Source organism: Pleurodeles waltl, chromosome 3_1 (assembly GCF_031143425.1).
Source record: "Pleurodeles waltl isolate 20211129_DDA chromosome 3_1, aPleWal1.hap1.20221129, whole genome shotgun sequence".
Taxonomy (NCBI): domain Eukaryota; kingdom Metazoa; phylum Chordata; class Amphibia; order Caudata; family Salamandridae; genus Pleurodeles; species Pleurodeles waltl.
In genome coordinates, this window is record NC_090440.1 from 557,434,707 (window position 1) to 557,448,949 (window position 14,243).

Here is a 14,243-nt window from a genome sequence, read left to right on the forward strand (position 1 = left end):
ACCCAACACCAGACAGCGGACTATGCACAGCATGTGTATCTGCAGCTACACATGCCACCGAACCTGTAGTTCACCCCCACTCCCCTTCCCCAGTGCTCACCTGAACCCCAACCCAGGGGAGGCATCCGAAATCAGATACCCTCAGTCTCCATAGGATCCCATTCTAAATCCAACACCAATTTTATTCTCTGCACCCGAACGGCCCTTTGTTACTGTTTGGGGTCATCTTGAACTGTGACCAGTGGATATCTTAACCGCCAGAGACTGGAACTGTAAGTCATGTACTTACCTACTTTCTGTGCTAATACTCTCCCCTCTCAACTTTTGAAATAGAAATCTGCTACTTACTTGCTTTGTCTGCTGAAACCAAACAAAGTACATTTGATACATATGCTTGTTACATACTTACAAATGTACTTACCTGCAAAAAAGTTCTTCTGGTTCAAATAATTAAGAAACAAAATATATTTTTTGTTATATGTTTGTTATATAAAAACAATTAACCTGGAATTAGCCATAGAATGTGTGCCTCATTTGTTGCCTGTGTGTGTGTACACAACAAATGCTTTGCACTACCCTCCGACAAGCCTAACTGCTCGATCACACTACCACAAAAGAGAACATTAGCATTATCTACTTTAGGCTTTGTTAAGCCTCTGGGGAACCCCTGGTCTCTGTGTATACTAGATCTCATTTTGATGTGGTATATACAAAGCCAGCTTCCTACAGGGGACATATGTGCACCAATGCCCAAATTGGGGGGTGGGGACTGAAAAATTGACAATGCATTAGCGATCTTGCTAAGAAATGTTTAACACCACAATGCACCAAGTAGCTTTAGATTTGAAGTGGACGTGCCAGTGACCCCACTTGATACAAAAGACAACTTTTATTTCTGATACTTGCAAACAAGATCCAGAAAGATCCACCCTTTTCTAAGAGTGAAAGACACATTGATCGCAATGTGCCAAGGCATGCACATAAAATTTGGGCAAAACTAGGCTGCTTTGTGAACTCACTCTTAGGAGTGTTGGCAAGGAAGGAGGAAATTCACAAGGCAGAAGCCTCAAGCTCATCTTTCCTTCCACACACAGGGAAAATGTCCTGGAAGGGAAAGGAATGTCTTTGAAGTCCTCCAGTGTCACAAAATGTTTGTAGCCCAGTTGGTAAAGAATATCGTTCAGTGTCACGCTGCAGAACATAGTCCAGTTTAGAGCCTTTGCTGGAGTCCAGCATATCTGGCTTTCATACCACTTGGTCCATTGCTTTCCGGCTCCCGCCATGGTGAAGGACAAAGGCAGCACCAAATGACTGCAGGTTTCGGTCAACTCTGGGAACTCAGACAAGATTAGGACGTTGACCCAACTTATATGCCAACAGTACAACAGATTCATGTTCATAAAGTCCTTTGAAAGAATCTAGTTTAGAGTGGCTTTCTTCTAATTAAATGTGTCAAGAGCCATGTCTTCCAGTAATAGTCCTTGCAGTAGTATCCACGAGGTAGAACTAGACTGCCTTCCGATGGTATTCAGGAGGTGCAACTTCATAGTCACTGGTGCTGAACAACACAGGAGCATTCTTTGCAAGGTACCTTAGAGGGGAAGAAAAGTAAAGTTATAAGAAGCCAGCATGTTCAACACAAGGACAGGATTCCTTCCTGCCACGCTTTGCATCACAACTGCCACATCTACCCACAGTCAAACAAGCACAAGTTAACTAAATATTGCACTAACTCCAAGACAAAGGAATGATTACCTAATCCTTGATCTCCATCAAACACCAAGTAACTATGGACTGATTACCAAAAACACTGCATGAAAAGTAAATCAAAAGTTTCACTCGCTACATTTTTTATTATTATTATTTATTAAAGTGACATGAGTCAGTATCATTGGAAGCAATGTGTTTAAAAAAAAAAAAGAAAGAATAGACTAACAGATCTGTATTAGGCAGTGACCTGCTTAAAACTGAGAGCTATTCCAAAATAACAGGGTATATCAGCCCCGATAAAAGCCCGGGACTTAATGAGGGCCATGAGGAGCTGAAACATATCGACATTCTAGGGTATAGGCACAGTAACTTGATTTTTTTACTTTTGTAATCATTCCAGTGGTACTCATACGAAAGGGATGCTGGGGTAACCACCAAGTATTTTTACATATCTATATCAAGAGCTTGATGGTTGAGCCCACCCTGGTTTTCAGGGACTAAGGTGCAACCAGTGGATGACTTACCTGAAAACTAACCAATACTTACCTCCCCCCAGGAACTGTTGATTTGTGCACTGTGTCCACTTTTAAAATAGCTTATTGCCATTTTTGCCAAAACTGTGTACTTTACTGTTTTAATTCAATACTTACCTGTGTGAAGTACCTTACAATTTATGTACTTACCTAAAATCTGAATCTTGTGGTTCTAAGAATATTTTTCTATATAAAAACCTATTGGCCAGGAGTTAAGTCTTAAGAGTGTGTGTTCCCATTAATGCCTGTGTGTACAACAAATGCTTAAGACTGCCCTCTAATAGGCCTACTGCTCGACCACACTACCACAAAATAGAGCATTAGTATTATCTAATTTTGCCACTATCAACCTCTAAGGAGAACCGTTGGACTCTGCACACTATCTCTCACTTTGAGATAGTATATACAGAGCCAACTTCCTACACACATTATCTCTGTATTTGGAAAAAAGCTTCTAAGGTTAATGCCCAGAACTCACTAACCCGCGTAATTGAAGTTACGGTAACTAAGAATGCCACTTTCCAAGATGAAAATTGAAGACGGCATGAGCGTAGAGGTTCAAATGGGTGACCCATGATTCTTGTAAGTACTATATCAGGAATCCAAGAAGGAGGAGTCCCTGGGGAGGAGGAGAGTAGTTTGGGGAATCACTTTTTGAAGCTCCTCTTCCATGATGGTTTTGATGCCTGGAATTTTGAAAACAGAAAGGTGCTGTCTATTTTGTAAGTAAGCATGTTACTGCAGCAAGATGCAGCCGTATAGAAGTGCACGCTAAGTTTACCTTCTGTAAGTGAAGTAGGCAGTAATGTCCTGCACTTTGGCTTTAAAATGGTCAATTTGTTTTGAATGACAATAGCAAAACAAAAAAATGTCAATTGTGCTGCATAACATGGTTTAGTGGTAGGCTTGTGTGCTGCCTAAAGAATGTCTATACATTCTTGTGGCAAGTTAAGGTAGCCAAACTATGACCTAATGAGACAAATTGTTCGATTTAGTTCTTTAGGATTTGGGTGCCCAATTTCTCCATGTTTCGGAGTGAGAAGGTCCGGGTTGAGGAGAAGCTTCTCGTGAGGAACTACAGCTAGTTCGAGGAGGGTGGTGAACCAGGACTGCCAGGCTCAATTGGGAGCCACAAAATAGAGCATTACTCCCATCTACTTTTCCCTCTGCAAACCAAATGGGGATCCACTAGGATTCTCTGCACAGTGTAATTTAAAAAACAAACAAAACAAAAATAACACCACGTAGAGCACCAGCTTCCTACACTGGAGGCAATGGTGGGATCTATGACTTTGCATCTGCTGATACCACCAGTTCAATAAGTGGCTACACGAGCACATTGAAAAATTATATTTAGTTAAATTGCATTTTTTCTTAATTGGGTATTTTTTCCAATTTCTTAAAAGTAACTGTTAAAGACCTGGTTAGGTCCCTGTAGCTTAACAGTTTAAAAATCTAAAGAACTTACTTTAGTTAGGACTGTAAAAACCTGTGTTTGGACAGGTCACACCTCAGAGGGTAGGGCTATGGAGCTGGACCGCACCCCATACCTTAAGCTTTATCTCAAGCAGTTAAGGGCCCTTTCTAAAGGGTGCAAAATAAAAACAGGCTCAGACCCGACCAGTGTAAGCCTCCAGGAGCTACTGGCAGAGTATTAGCAGACCCATCCTACTGCTGAAACCACTGTCCCTGTAGATCAGGGTACTGCAAGTGAGGAGCAAATGGAGCCTCCATCTCTGGAAAGAGAAGAGAAAACACACACAGTTGCCTAGAGCACCTGCAAGGGAGAAGGAACTTGACCCTCCATCTCTGAGAAGAGAAAAATTAATTCTCGCTCATTCTCTCATTCTCTCTGAGCACACTCCACCCCCCCTAGCGAGGATGGCTCAGGTTTTGCAAGGTACAGAGAAGATCTCTGTAGAAGAGCTCCGCTTTCAGGGATTAGCTACAAGAATTGCCCTGGAGGACAGCATACTGGCCATAGAAAGGGAAAGAGCAAAATTGGGTTTATCACCCATGAATGGTGGCAGCAATGTAATACCTAGGGACAGAGTAGGACACTCTGGCCCCAAAATCCCCAAAGATAGATTGTCCCCGAATACAAGAATGGTGATGATATCAACAAATGGTTCAAAGCCTTTGAGAGGTTCTGTATATCCAGAGAGGTTAACAAAAAGAACTGGGGCTCTCTTTGGGAACTGTTCTCAGGAAAATGCAGAGAGACTACTGACAGTGAATGAAACGGATGCAAGGTCACCTGTCTCAAGAAGGATACCCTGATTAAGGGATTTGGGCTTACTCCCAAGGAGTACAGAACTAAATTCAGGAAGACTCCAAAAACCCAGTCAGTCCTGGCTTGATTTTGTGGATTTATCAGCAAAGACTCTAGGTGGCTGGTTAAAGGTAACAATGTGCATGATAAGAAAGTGCTTTACAAATTAATGATAGAGCACCAGTTGCATAACTGTGTACAGGAGAAGTAACTGCAGTACCTGGTAGGCCTAGGCCTTCTTTCCTTTCAAGAGTTGGGGCAGAAGGGAGACAGAGTCAAAACAAGGGTGACCAAAACTTCCCCCGGTGGGGGAGACCACAAAAAGGAGGCCAAAAATACCCTCCCAAAATGGAGAAAAAGGGTAACCAAAACAAAGATAAAAATTAGTCTTCTAAAGGCCCCCAAAAACCTGCACAGGAGGGAAGGCCAGAGACTCTTACCAACCCAAGGGTGGGTACCAGGGCAAAAATTAGGATCCCAAAAAGGCTTGGTGCCATAACTGCAAAATCAATTGACACCACAGTGGAGATCTTCCATGCCCCAACAAAAAGAATGTGTCTTGTGCACCTGCGATAAATGCAGTGGTAAGTCCCCAGATGGGATTCAAAGTAGGCCAGACTATGTCAGTGAGTCTACTGAGGCAACTTTAGTCTCAGAGGGTGGGATGGATGTAGCTGCCCTGGCTGTCTGGCCCCGAAATCTGAAGGTACAGACAACAGCCTCATATTAATGGAATTCAAGTTGAAGCACTGCGAGATGCTGGTGCCAGTGTAACCATGGTGACTCAGCCACTGGTGCTCTCAGAGCAGTATCTGACTGTTGAGGCATACACAGTCCTCAACTCTAATAATCAGGCTAAGGTACATGCCATGGCGATGGTATCTTTAGTCTTGAATAATGGCCCAACCTATCCAAGAGGAAAGGCGAAAAAGTCTGGGACGACCGATTCCAATCAGACCAGGTCCCCTCTCCTCAGGGAGAAGATCTGTCAGCTCCAGAGGGAACGGAGCCTGAAGAGCTGGAGCCTTACATGAAAGCTCTCAGGACCAGGGGGGGACCCTCTAGGGAGGATATGTGCCAGGAACAGAGGACCTGTGCCACTATTTAAGGCCCGAGACAGCAATCTGCTGATCGGGAAAAGGGAGATATCAGAGGCTCCCACAGGACCTATTGGGAGGAGGGACTCCTATTAACTGAAGCCAGAGACCCCAAACCTGGTGCTACTGAAAGAGCGGTAGTGCCTCAGCAGTTCAGAGAGTTTCTCCTCACTTTCTCCCAGGATATCCCCCAGCTGGGCATCTTGGCCAGGCAAAAACATGGAGTAGGTTGGCAAACTACTTCTACTAGCCAGGTATGTCCCAGAAAGTGAAGGAGTTTTTTTTTTTTTAAACTCCTGTGCCACCTGTCAAGCCAGTGGCAAAACAGGTGGTCGCCCAAAGCACCCTTGTTCCACTGCCATTGGTTAGGATTCCCTTTGAAATGGTAGGGGTTGAAATTGTTGGTCTCCTTGATCCTCCAACAGCCTCATGGAACTGATTTATACTGTTGTAGTGGATCATGCAACCAGGTACCATGAAGCAATTTCTCCTAGGACTACTACAGCCTCTGTAGTATCTACGGTCCTCATTGGTATATTCACCATAGCAGGCTTTCCAAAGGAGGTGGTGTCAGACAGAGGTACCAACTCTATGTCTGGCTACCTAACACATGTGGGCTGAGTGTGGTGTGACCTAAGGATTTACACTAGCCCCCCTCCCCCACTTACAAACCAATGGCCTTGTTGAGAGATTCAACAAGACATTGAAAGACATGATTGGTGGACTCCCTGAAAAACTCAGAAGATGGGATGTCTAACTTCAATGCCTGCTTTTTGCTTACAGGGGAGTGCCACACAAGGGAGAAGGTTTCCCCCCCTTTTGAGCTTCTGTTTGGGCATCCTATAAGGAGCCCACTGTCTTGTGAAGGAGGGATGGGAGAGACCTCTCAGAAAGTCTAAGCAAGACATTATGGATGTGTTTGGCCTTCATTCCAGTATATGGAAAACGCTTTCAAAAAGCTTGAGGCCAGCAAAGCGCTCCAGTTTGCAGGGTTTTCCCAGGCAGCCAGCGCTGTTTCCATCCTATAGACAGGTTTCTGCCCTCCTGCTGCTTGAACAGCTCAAGCCAGGAAGGCAGAACAAAAGGATTTCCTTTGGGAGTGGGAGGCAACACCCTCTTCCTTTGGAAAGAGGTGTTAGGTGGCTTGGGAGGCCTCCCTAGGCCAACGGTATGCTTTGAAGGGTACATTTGGTGCCCTACATTGCATAAACCTGTTTGCACCAGTCCAGGGACCTCCAGTCCCTGCTCTGGCACGAAACTGGACAATGGAAAGGGGAGTGGCCACTCCCCAGTCCATTGGCACCTGAGGGGTGGTGCCCAGAGCTGCACCAGGTGGCCACTTGATTCTGCCATATTGAATCCAAGGTGAGCAGAGGCCCCAGGGAGCAAATGAGTGGCCAAGTCAGGCAGGTGATGTCACAGCCCCCTCCTGATAGGTGGTCACCCTGCTAGGTGACCAATCCCCCCTCCCTGGGCTATTAAGAGTCTCCCTCTGGTAGGAGCAAAGCTGGTGTTCCTCTAAGGAGCCCCCAGAGTGCATGTAAACATACAACCAAAACTGGCAACAGTATTGAGGTATGATTCTGACATGTTTAATACCAAACATGCCTACGTTCGGAGTTACCATTATGTAGCTGGACGCACGTAGTTCAAGGTGTTAAGTACACGGTAAAAATGGCTTCCAGGCACTTATGAAGTCCAGGAAAATGGAGATGGAGTTTATAGGGGCACCTCTGCTCATGAAGGGGTGCCTTCACACACAGGTACTTCCATCCTGCCCTCTGGGCTAGGAGGACCTGCCATAGGGGTGACTTACAGACCTGTAGTGAAAGGGTGCATGAACCTTTTCATGGAGGCTGCAATGGCAGGTCTGCAGACATTTTGCATTGGCTCCCATGGGTGGCATAATACATGATGGAGCCCATGGGGAACCCCTGGTGCCCCAATGCCTTGGGTACCTATGTACCATATACTAGGGCCTTCCATGGGGGCACCAGTTCGCCAATTGCGGGGTGTACAAAGTCAGGAACAACCAAATTTAGAGGGAGAGCGCATAGTCATTGGTGCCCTGGTTAGCAGGATCCCAGTGAACACAGTCAAAACACACGGACCACAGAAAAAAGTGGGGGTAACCATGCCAAAAAGAGGGTACTTTCCTACATAGGGTTTATATGGACTCTGCCGCAGTCACACAACGCCCTCTTCCGACGCACAGAGATACTACTGGGAAAACTAATCTGGATCCAGTCTGGCGCCTGGGGGAGAATTTTAAGGTAAGCAATTTGCAGCTAGATGTCTATCAGATATTATCAATAAACTAGGTAATAACTTACTTACAGTTAATGACAAAACTGCACTATTGAGCGGATATTTTTTTTATTAAGGTATTCTTCAGAACAGTCTAATTATAAGATCAAAAGTGTCAGGGGCAGTACAATTTAGAAACATTTCACAGCAAAACCAGTACATTGTGGCAGAACTCTTAATGACTGAACATCAGAACAGCACATACCTAAAAAACATTTCCTCCCTCCACCCAAAATAAAAAGACTTACTTCAGGAAATCATGCAAATAGTTTAATAATAAAGCCAGACTCTTCTCATCCAGGGGTGTGTAGGCAAGCATTGCACCAATACGGACTGTAAGAAAGAAAATGGATAAAACATCAACAGATCACGATCAATAACCTACATTTTTGCAATATAAACTTAACGGTTCATTTAAACCTTAAATAGAATTACTTTTAGAACCTTATGCTTCATATACTGCCACTGAGTTGGGTAACTATGCCAGCCATCAGAAACCATGGTGCTGCTAGCAGCACAAGATTGCGTGGAGGAGTGAGTTTTCCTTTTCCTAGCGCTCATACGCGCACCAGAAATTCTGCCTTCCCAACTCCCATCAGCCCTGCCTTTCCAACCTCCATCGGCCTGTACTAGTGTCGGGAGGAGGTGAGGGTCCATCATGCAGACACTTTTGTAGAAAAGTAGCCCTTTTGACATGGTTACCCCCTATTTTTGTCTGATATGGATACTAACTTGAGTGTGAGCTGAGCTCCTACTTACTAATCAGACACCAGCACCAGTGTTCTTTACCTAATCTGTACCATTGTTTCCACAATTGGTACACCCGTGACACCCTTGTAAAAGGTACCAAGGGCTGTGTGGCCAGGGAGGGTCCCTAAGGGCTGCAGCATGTATTTTGCCTCCCTAAGGGACCCCTCACCAAACACATGCACACTGCCATTGCAGATTGTGTGTGCTTGTGGAGAGAAAAAGGTAAAGTCGACCTAGAATCCCTCCCAGGTTGCCATTCCCACAAACCACTGCCTGTGGCATAGCTACGTCACCCCTCCAGCACGCCTTACAGCTCTAAGGCAGGGTGTACTGTACCACAGGTGAGGGCATAGCTGCATGAGTCCATTCTCAGACATTGTAAGTGCAGTGTACCCATGTTGTGTATATGGGCTGAGAGTTTGCCATTACGAACTCCATAGCTCCATGATGGCTCCACTGAACACTGGGAAGCAAATGCAACACTTGGCAAAGAGCCTCAAAGGCTCAGGCCTTCCAAAAGGACTCCAAAACCACTCCAGATTTGAGCCCTGTTGTAAGTAAATGACACCTTGGCATGGTTACCCCCTGACTTTTTGCCTTTGCTGATGCCAAGTTATGATTTGAAAGTGTGCTCAGGCCTGCTAACCAGACCCCAGACCAGTGTTCTTTCCCTAACATGTACCTTTGTCTCCACAATTGGCACACCCTGGCATCCAGGTAAGTCTCTTGTAACTGGTACCCCTGGTACCAAGGGCCCTGATGCCAGGGAAGGTCTCTAAGGGCTGCAGCATGTCTTATGCCACCCTGGGGACCCCTCACCCAGGACAGACACTGCTTGCCAGCTTGTGTGTGCTGGTGGGGAGAAAATGACTAAGTCGACATGGCACTTCCCTCATGGTGCCATGCCAACCTACACTGCCTATGGCATAGATAAGTCACCCCTCTAGCAGGCCTTACAGCCCTAAGGCATGGTGCACTATACCACAGGTGAGGTCATAGGTGCATGAGCACTATGCTCCTACAGTGTCTAAGCAAAACCTTAGACATTGTAAGTGCAGGGTAGCCATAAGAGTATATGGTCTGGGAGTCTGTCAAACACGAACTCCACAGCACCATAATGGCTAATCTGAAAACTGGGAAGTTTGGTATCCAACTTCTCAGCACAATAAATACACAGATGCCAGTGTACATTTTATTGTGAAATACACCCAGAGGGCATATTAGAGATGCCCCCTGAAAACATAACTGACTTCCAGTGTGGGCTGACTAGTTTTACCAGCCTGCCACACACCAGACATGTTGCTGGCCACATGGGGAGAGTGCCTTTGTCACTCTGTAGCCAGGAACAAAGCCTGTACTGGGTGGAGGTGCTTCTCACCTCCCCCTGCAGGAACTAACACCTGAAGGTGAGCCTCAAAGGTTCACCCCCTTTGTTACAGCGCCACAGGGCATCCCAGCTAGTGGAGATGCCCGCCCCTTCGGCCACAGCCCCAACTTTTGGCAGCAAGGCCAGAAGAGATAATGAGAAAAACAAGGAGGAGTCACTGGATAGTCAGGGCAACCCCTAAGGTGTCCTGAGCTGAGGTGACTGACTTTTAGAAATCGATTCCCCCAATAGGATTAGGGATGTGACCCCCCCCTCCCCACCGGGAGGAGGCACAGAGGGTGTAGTCACCCTCAGGGCTAGTAGCCATTGAGTATTTAGGGGCCCCCAGAACCTAGGAAGATAGAGTCCTGCAACCTGAAGACTAAGGAGGACTGCTGACCTGAAGCCCTATAGAGAAGACAGAGACACCAACTGCTTTGGCCCCAGCCCTACCGGCCTGTCTCCCCACTTCGAGAAAAACTGCAACAGCGACGCGTCCCCCGGGGTCAAGCGGCCTCTGAAGCCTCAGAGGACTACCCTGCATCTAAAAGGACCAAGAAACTCCAGAGGACAGCGGCCCTGTTCCACAAAGACTGCAACTTCGCAACAAAGAAGCAACTTTTAAAGACCACACGTTTCCCGCCGGAAGAGTGAGACTTTCCACTCTGCACCGACGCCCCTGGCTCGACCTGCGGAAAACCAACACTACAGGGAGGACTCCCCGGCGACTGCGAGCCAGTGAGTAGCCAGAGTCGACACCCCCAAGCCACCACAGCGACGCCTGCAGAGGGAATCCAGAGGCTCCCCCTGACCGCGACTGCCTGCTTCAAAGAACCCGACGCCTGGGAAACACACTGCACCCGCAGCCCCCAGGACCTGAAGGATCCGAACTCCAGTGCAGGAGCGACCCCCAGGCGGCCCTCTTCCTAGCCCAGGTGGTGGCTACCCCGAAGCCCCCCCCCCCCGCATCGCTGAAGAGACCCCTGGGTCTCCCACTGAAAACTATTGCAAACCAGACGCCTGTTTGCACTCTGAACCCGGCCGCTGAGGATGTACTTTCTGTGCCTGCTTGTGTCCCCCCCGGTGCCCTACAAAACCCCCCTGGTCTGCCCTGCGAAGTCGCGGGTACTTACCTGCTGGCAGACTGGAACCGGGGCACCCCTATTTCCATTGAAGCATACGTCTTTTGGGCACCACTTTGACCTCTGCACCTGACCGGCCCTGAGCTGCTGGTGTGGTAACTTTGGGGTTGCCTTGAACCCCCAACGGTGGGCTACCTTGGACCCAACTTTGAACCCTGTAAGTGCTTTACTTACCTGTGAAAGTAACAAATACTTACCTCCCCCAGGAACTATTGATTTTTGCACTGTGTCCAATTTTAAAATAGCTTATTGCCATTTTTGTCAAAACTGTACATGCTATTGTGATGATTCAAAGTTCCTAAGATACCCGAGTGAAATACCTTTCATTTAAAGTATTGTTTGTAAATCTTGAACCTGTGGTTCTTAAAATAAACTAAGAAAATATATTTTTCTATATAAAAACCTATTGGCCTGGAATTGTCAGAGTGTGTGTGTGTTCCTCATTTATTGCCTGTGTGTGTAAAACAAATGCCTAACACTACCCTCTGATAAGCCTACTGCTCGACCACACTACCACAAAATAGAGCATTAGAATTATCTATTTTTGACACTATCTTACCTCTAAGGGGAACCCTTGGACTCTGTGCATGCTATTTCTTACTTTGAAATAGTATATACAGAGCCAACTTCCTCCATTGGTGGATCAGCGGTGGCGTCTAAGACTTTGCATTTGCTGGACTACTCAGCCAATACCTGATCACGCGACTAAATTCCAACAATTGTCATTAGAAACTGATTTTTGAAAGTGGAGCTATTTTTCTAAATTTTTAAAAGTCCTGCTAGGGCCTTGTGTTAGTCCCTGTTAGCATTTCTTTTTAGAGTTTAAAAGGTTTGTAAAAGTTTGAATTAATTTCTAGAGATAGTTTTAGATTCTTAAAAAGTATTCCAACTTTTAGAAACAAAATGCTGCAGAAGAGATAGTGATGGAACTCAACCTCACCCCTTACCTGCATCTTAGGATGTCAGAGCTAAGGTCTCTCTGCAAAATCAAGGAGATAAAAACTGGTTCAAACCCTACCAAAGTACAGCTCCAGGAGCTTTTGGAAGAGTTTGCCAAAAACAACCTGTAAGGAAATGCCTCCTTGGCATGGTTGCCCCCTGACTTTTTGCCTTTGCTGATGCTATGTTTACAATTGAAAGTGTGCTGAGGCCTGCTAACCAGGCCCCAGCACCAGTGTTCTTTCCCTAACCTGTACTTTTGTATCCACAATTGGCAGACCCTGGCATCCAGATAAGTCCCTTGTAACTGGTACTTCTAGTACCAAGGGCCCTGATGCCAAGGAAGGTCTCTAAGGGCTGCAGCATGTCTTATGCCACCCTGGAGACCTCTCACTCCGCACAGACACACTGCTTGCCAGCTTGTGTGTGCTAGTGAGGACAAAACGAGTAAGTCGACATGGCACTCCCCTCAGGGTGCCATGCCAGCCTCTCACTGCCTATGCAGTATAGGTAAGACACCCCTCTAGCAGGCCTTACAGCCCTAAGGCAGGGTGCACTATACCATAGGTGAGGGTACCAGTGCATGAGCATGGTACCCCTACAGTGTCTAAACAAAACCTTAGACATTGTAAGTGCAGGGTAGCCATAAGAGTATATGGTATGGGAGTCTGTCAAACACGAACTCCACAGCACCATAATGGCTACACTGAAAACTGGGAAGTTTGGTATCAAACTTCTCAGCACAATAAATGCACACTGATGCCAGTGTACATTTTATTGCAAAATACACCCCAGAGGGCACCTTAGAGGTGCCCCCTGAAACTTAACCGACTGTCTGTGTGGGCTGACTAGTTCCAGCAGCCTGCCACACTAGAGACATGTTGCTGGCCCCATGGGGAGAGTGCCTTTGTCACTCTGAGGCCAGTAACAAAGCCTGCACTGGGTGGAGATGCTAACACCTCCCCCAGGCAGGAGCTGTGACACCTGGCGGTGAGCCTCAAAGGCTCACCCCTTTGTCACAGCCCAGCAGGGCACTCCAGCTTAGTGGAGTTGCCCGCCCCCTCCGGCCACGGCCCCCACTTTTGGCGGCAAGGCTGGAGGGAACAAAGAAAGCAACAAGGAGGAGTCACTGGCCAGTCAGGACAGCCCCTAAGGTGTCCTGAGCTGAGGTGACTCTGACTTTTAGAAATCCTCCATCTTGCAGATGGAGGATTCCCCCAATAGGGTTAGGATTGTGACCCCCTCCCCTTGGGAGGAGGCACAAAGAGGGTGTACCCACCCTCAGGGCTAGTAGCCATTGGCTACTAACCCCCCAGACCTAAACACGCCCTTAAATTTAGTATTTAAGGGCTACCCTGAACCCTAGAAAATCAGATTCCTGCAACTACAAGAAGAAGGACTGCCTAGCTGAAAAACCCCTGCAGAGGAAGACCAGAAGACGACAACTGCCTTGGCTCCAGAAACTCACCGGCCTGTCTCCTGCCTTCCAAAGATCCTGCTCCAGCGACGCCTTCCAAAGGGACCAGCGACCTCGACATCCTCCGAGGACTGCCCCTGCTTCGAAAAGACAAGAAACTCCCGAGGACAGCGGACCTGCTCCAAGAAAAGCTGCAACTTTGTTTCCAGCAGCTTTAAAGAACCCTGCAAGCTCCCCACAAGAAGCGTGAGACTGGCAACACTGCACCCGGCGACCCCGACTCGGCTGGTGGCGATCCAACACCTCAGGAGGGACCCCAGGACTACTCTAAGACTGTGAGTACAAAAACCTGTCCCCCCTGAGCCCCCACAGCGCCGCCTGCAGAGGGAATCCCGAGGCTTCCCCTGACCGCGACTCTTTGAATCCTAAGTCCCGACACCTGGGAGAGACCCTGCACCCGCAGCCCCCAGGACCTGAAGGACCGGACTTTCACTGGAGGAGTGACCCCCAGGAGTCCCTCTCCCTTGACCAAGTGGAGGTTTCCCCGAGGAACCCCCCCCTTGCCTGCCTGCAGCGCTGAAGAGATCCCTAGATCTCCCATTGACTTCCATTACAAACCCGACGCTTGTTTCTACACTGCACCCGGCCGCCCCGCGCTGCTGAGGGTGAAATTTCTGTGTGGGCTGGTGTCCCCCCCGGTGCCCTACAAA

The 14,243-nt window shown here is 47.4% G+C and overlaps 1 long non-coding RNA gene across 1 annotated transcript; it reads right to left on the reverse strand.

Moving 5' to 3' along the window:
* Nucleotides 1-870: 870 nt before the first annotated feature.
* On the reverse strand, nucleotides 871-8,629 carry LOC138284311 (uncharacterized). Its single transcript, XR_011201380.1, has 2 exons — nucleotides 8,168-8,629; nucleotides 871-1,591 (listed from the first exon to the last, which is right to left on the reverse strand). It is a non-coding gene; the product is annotated as an uncharacterized lncRNA (long non-coding RNA).
* Between the last annotated feature and the right edge of the window lie 5,614 nt (nucleotides 8,630-14,243).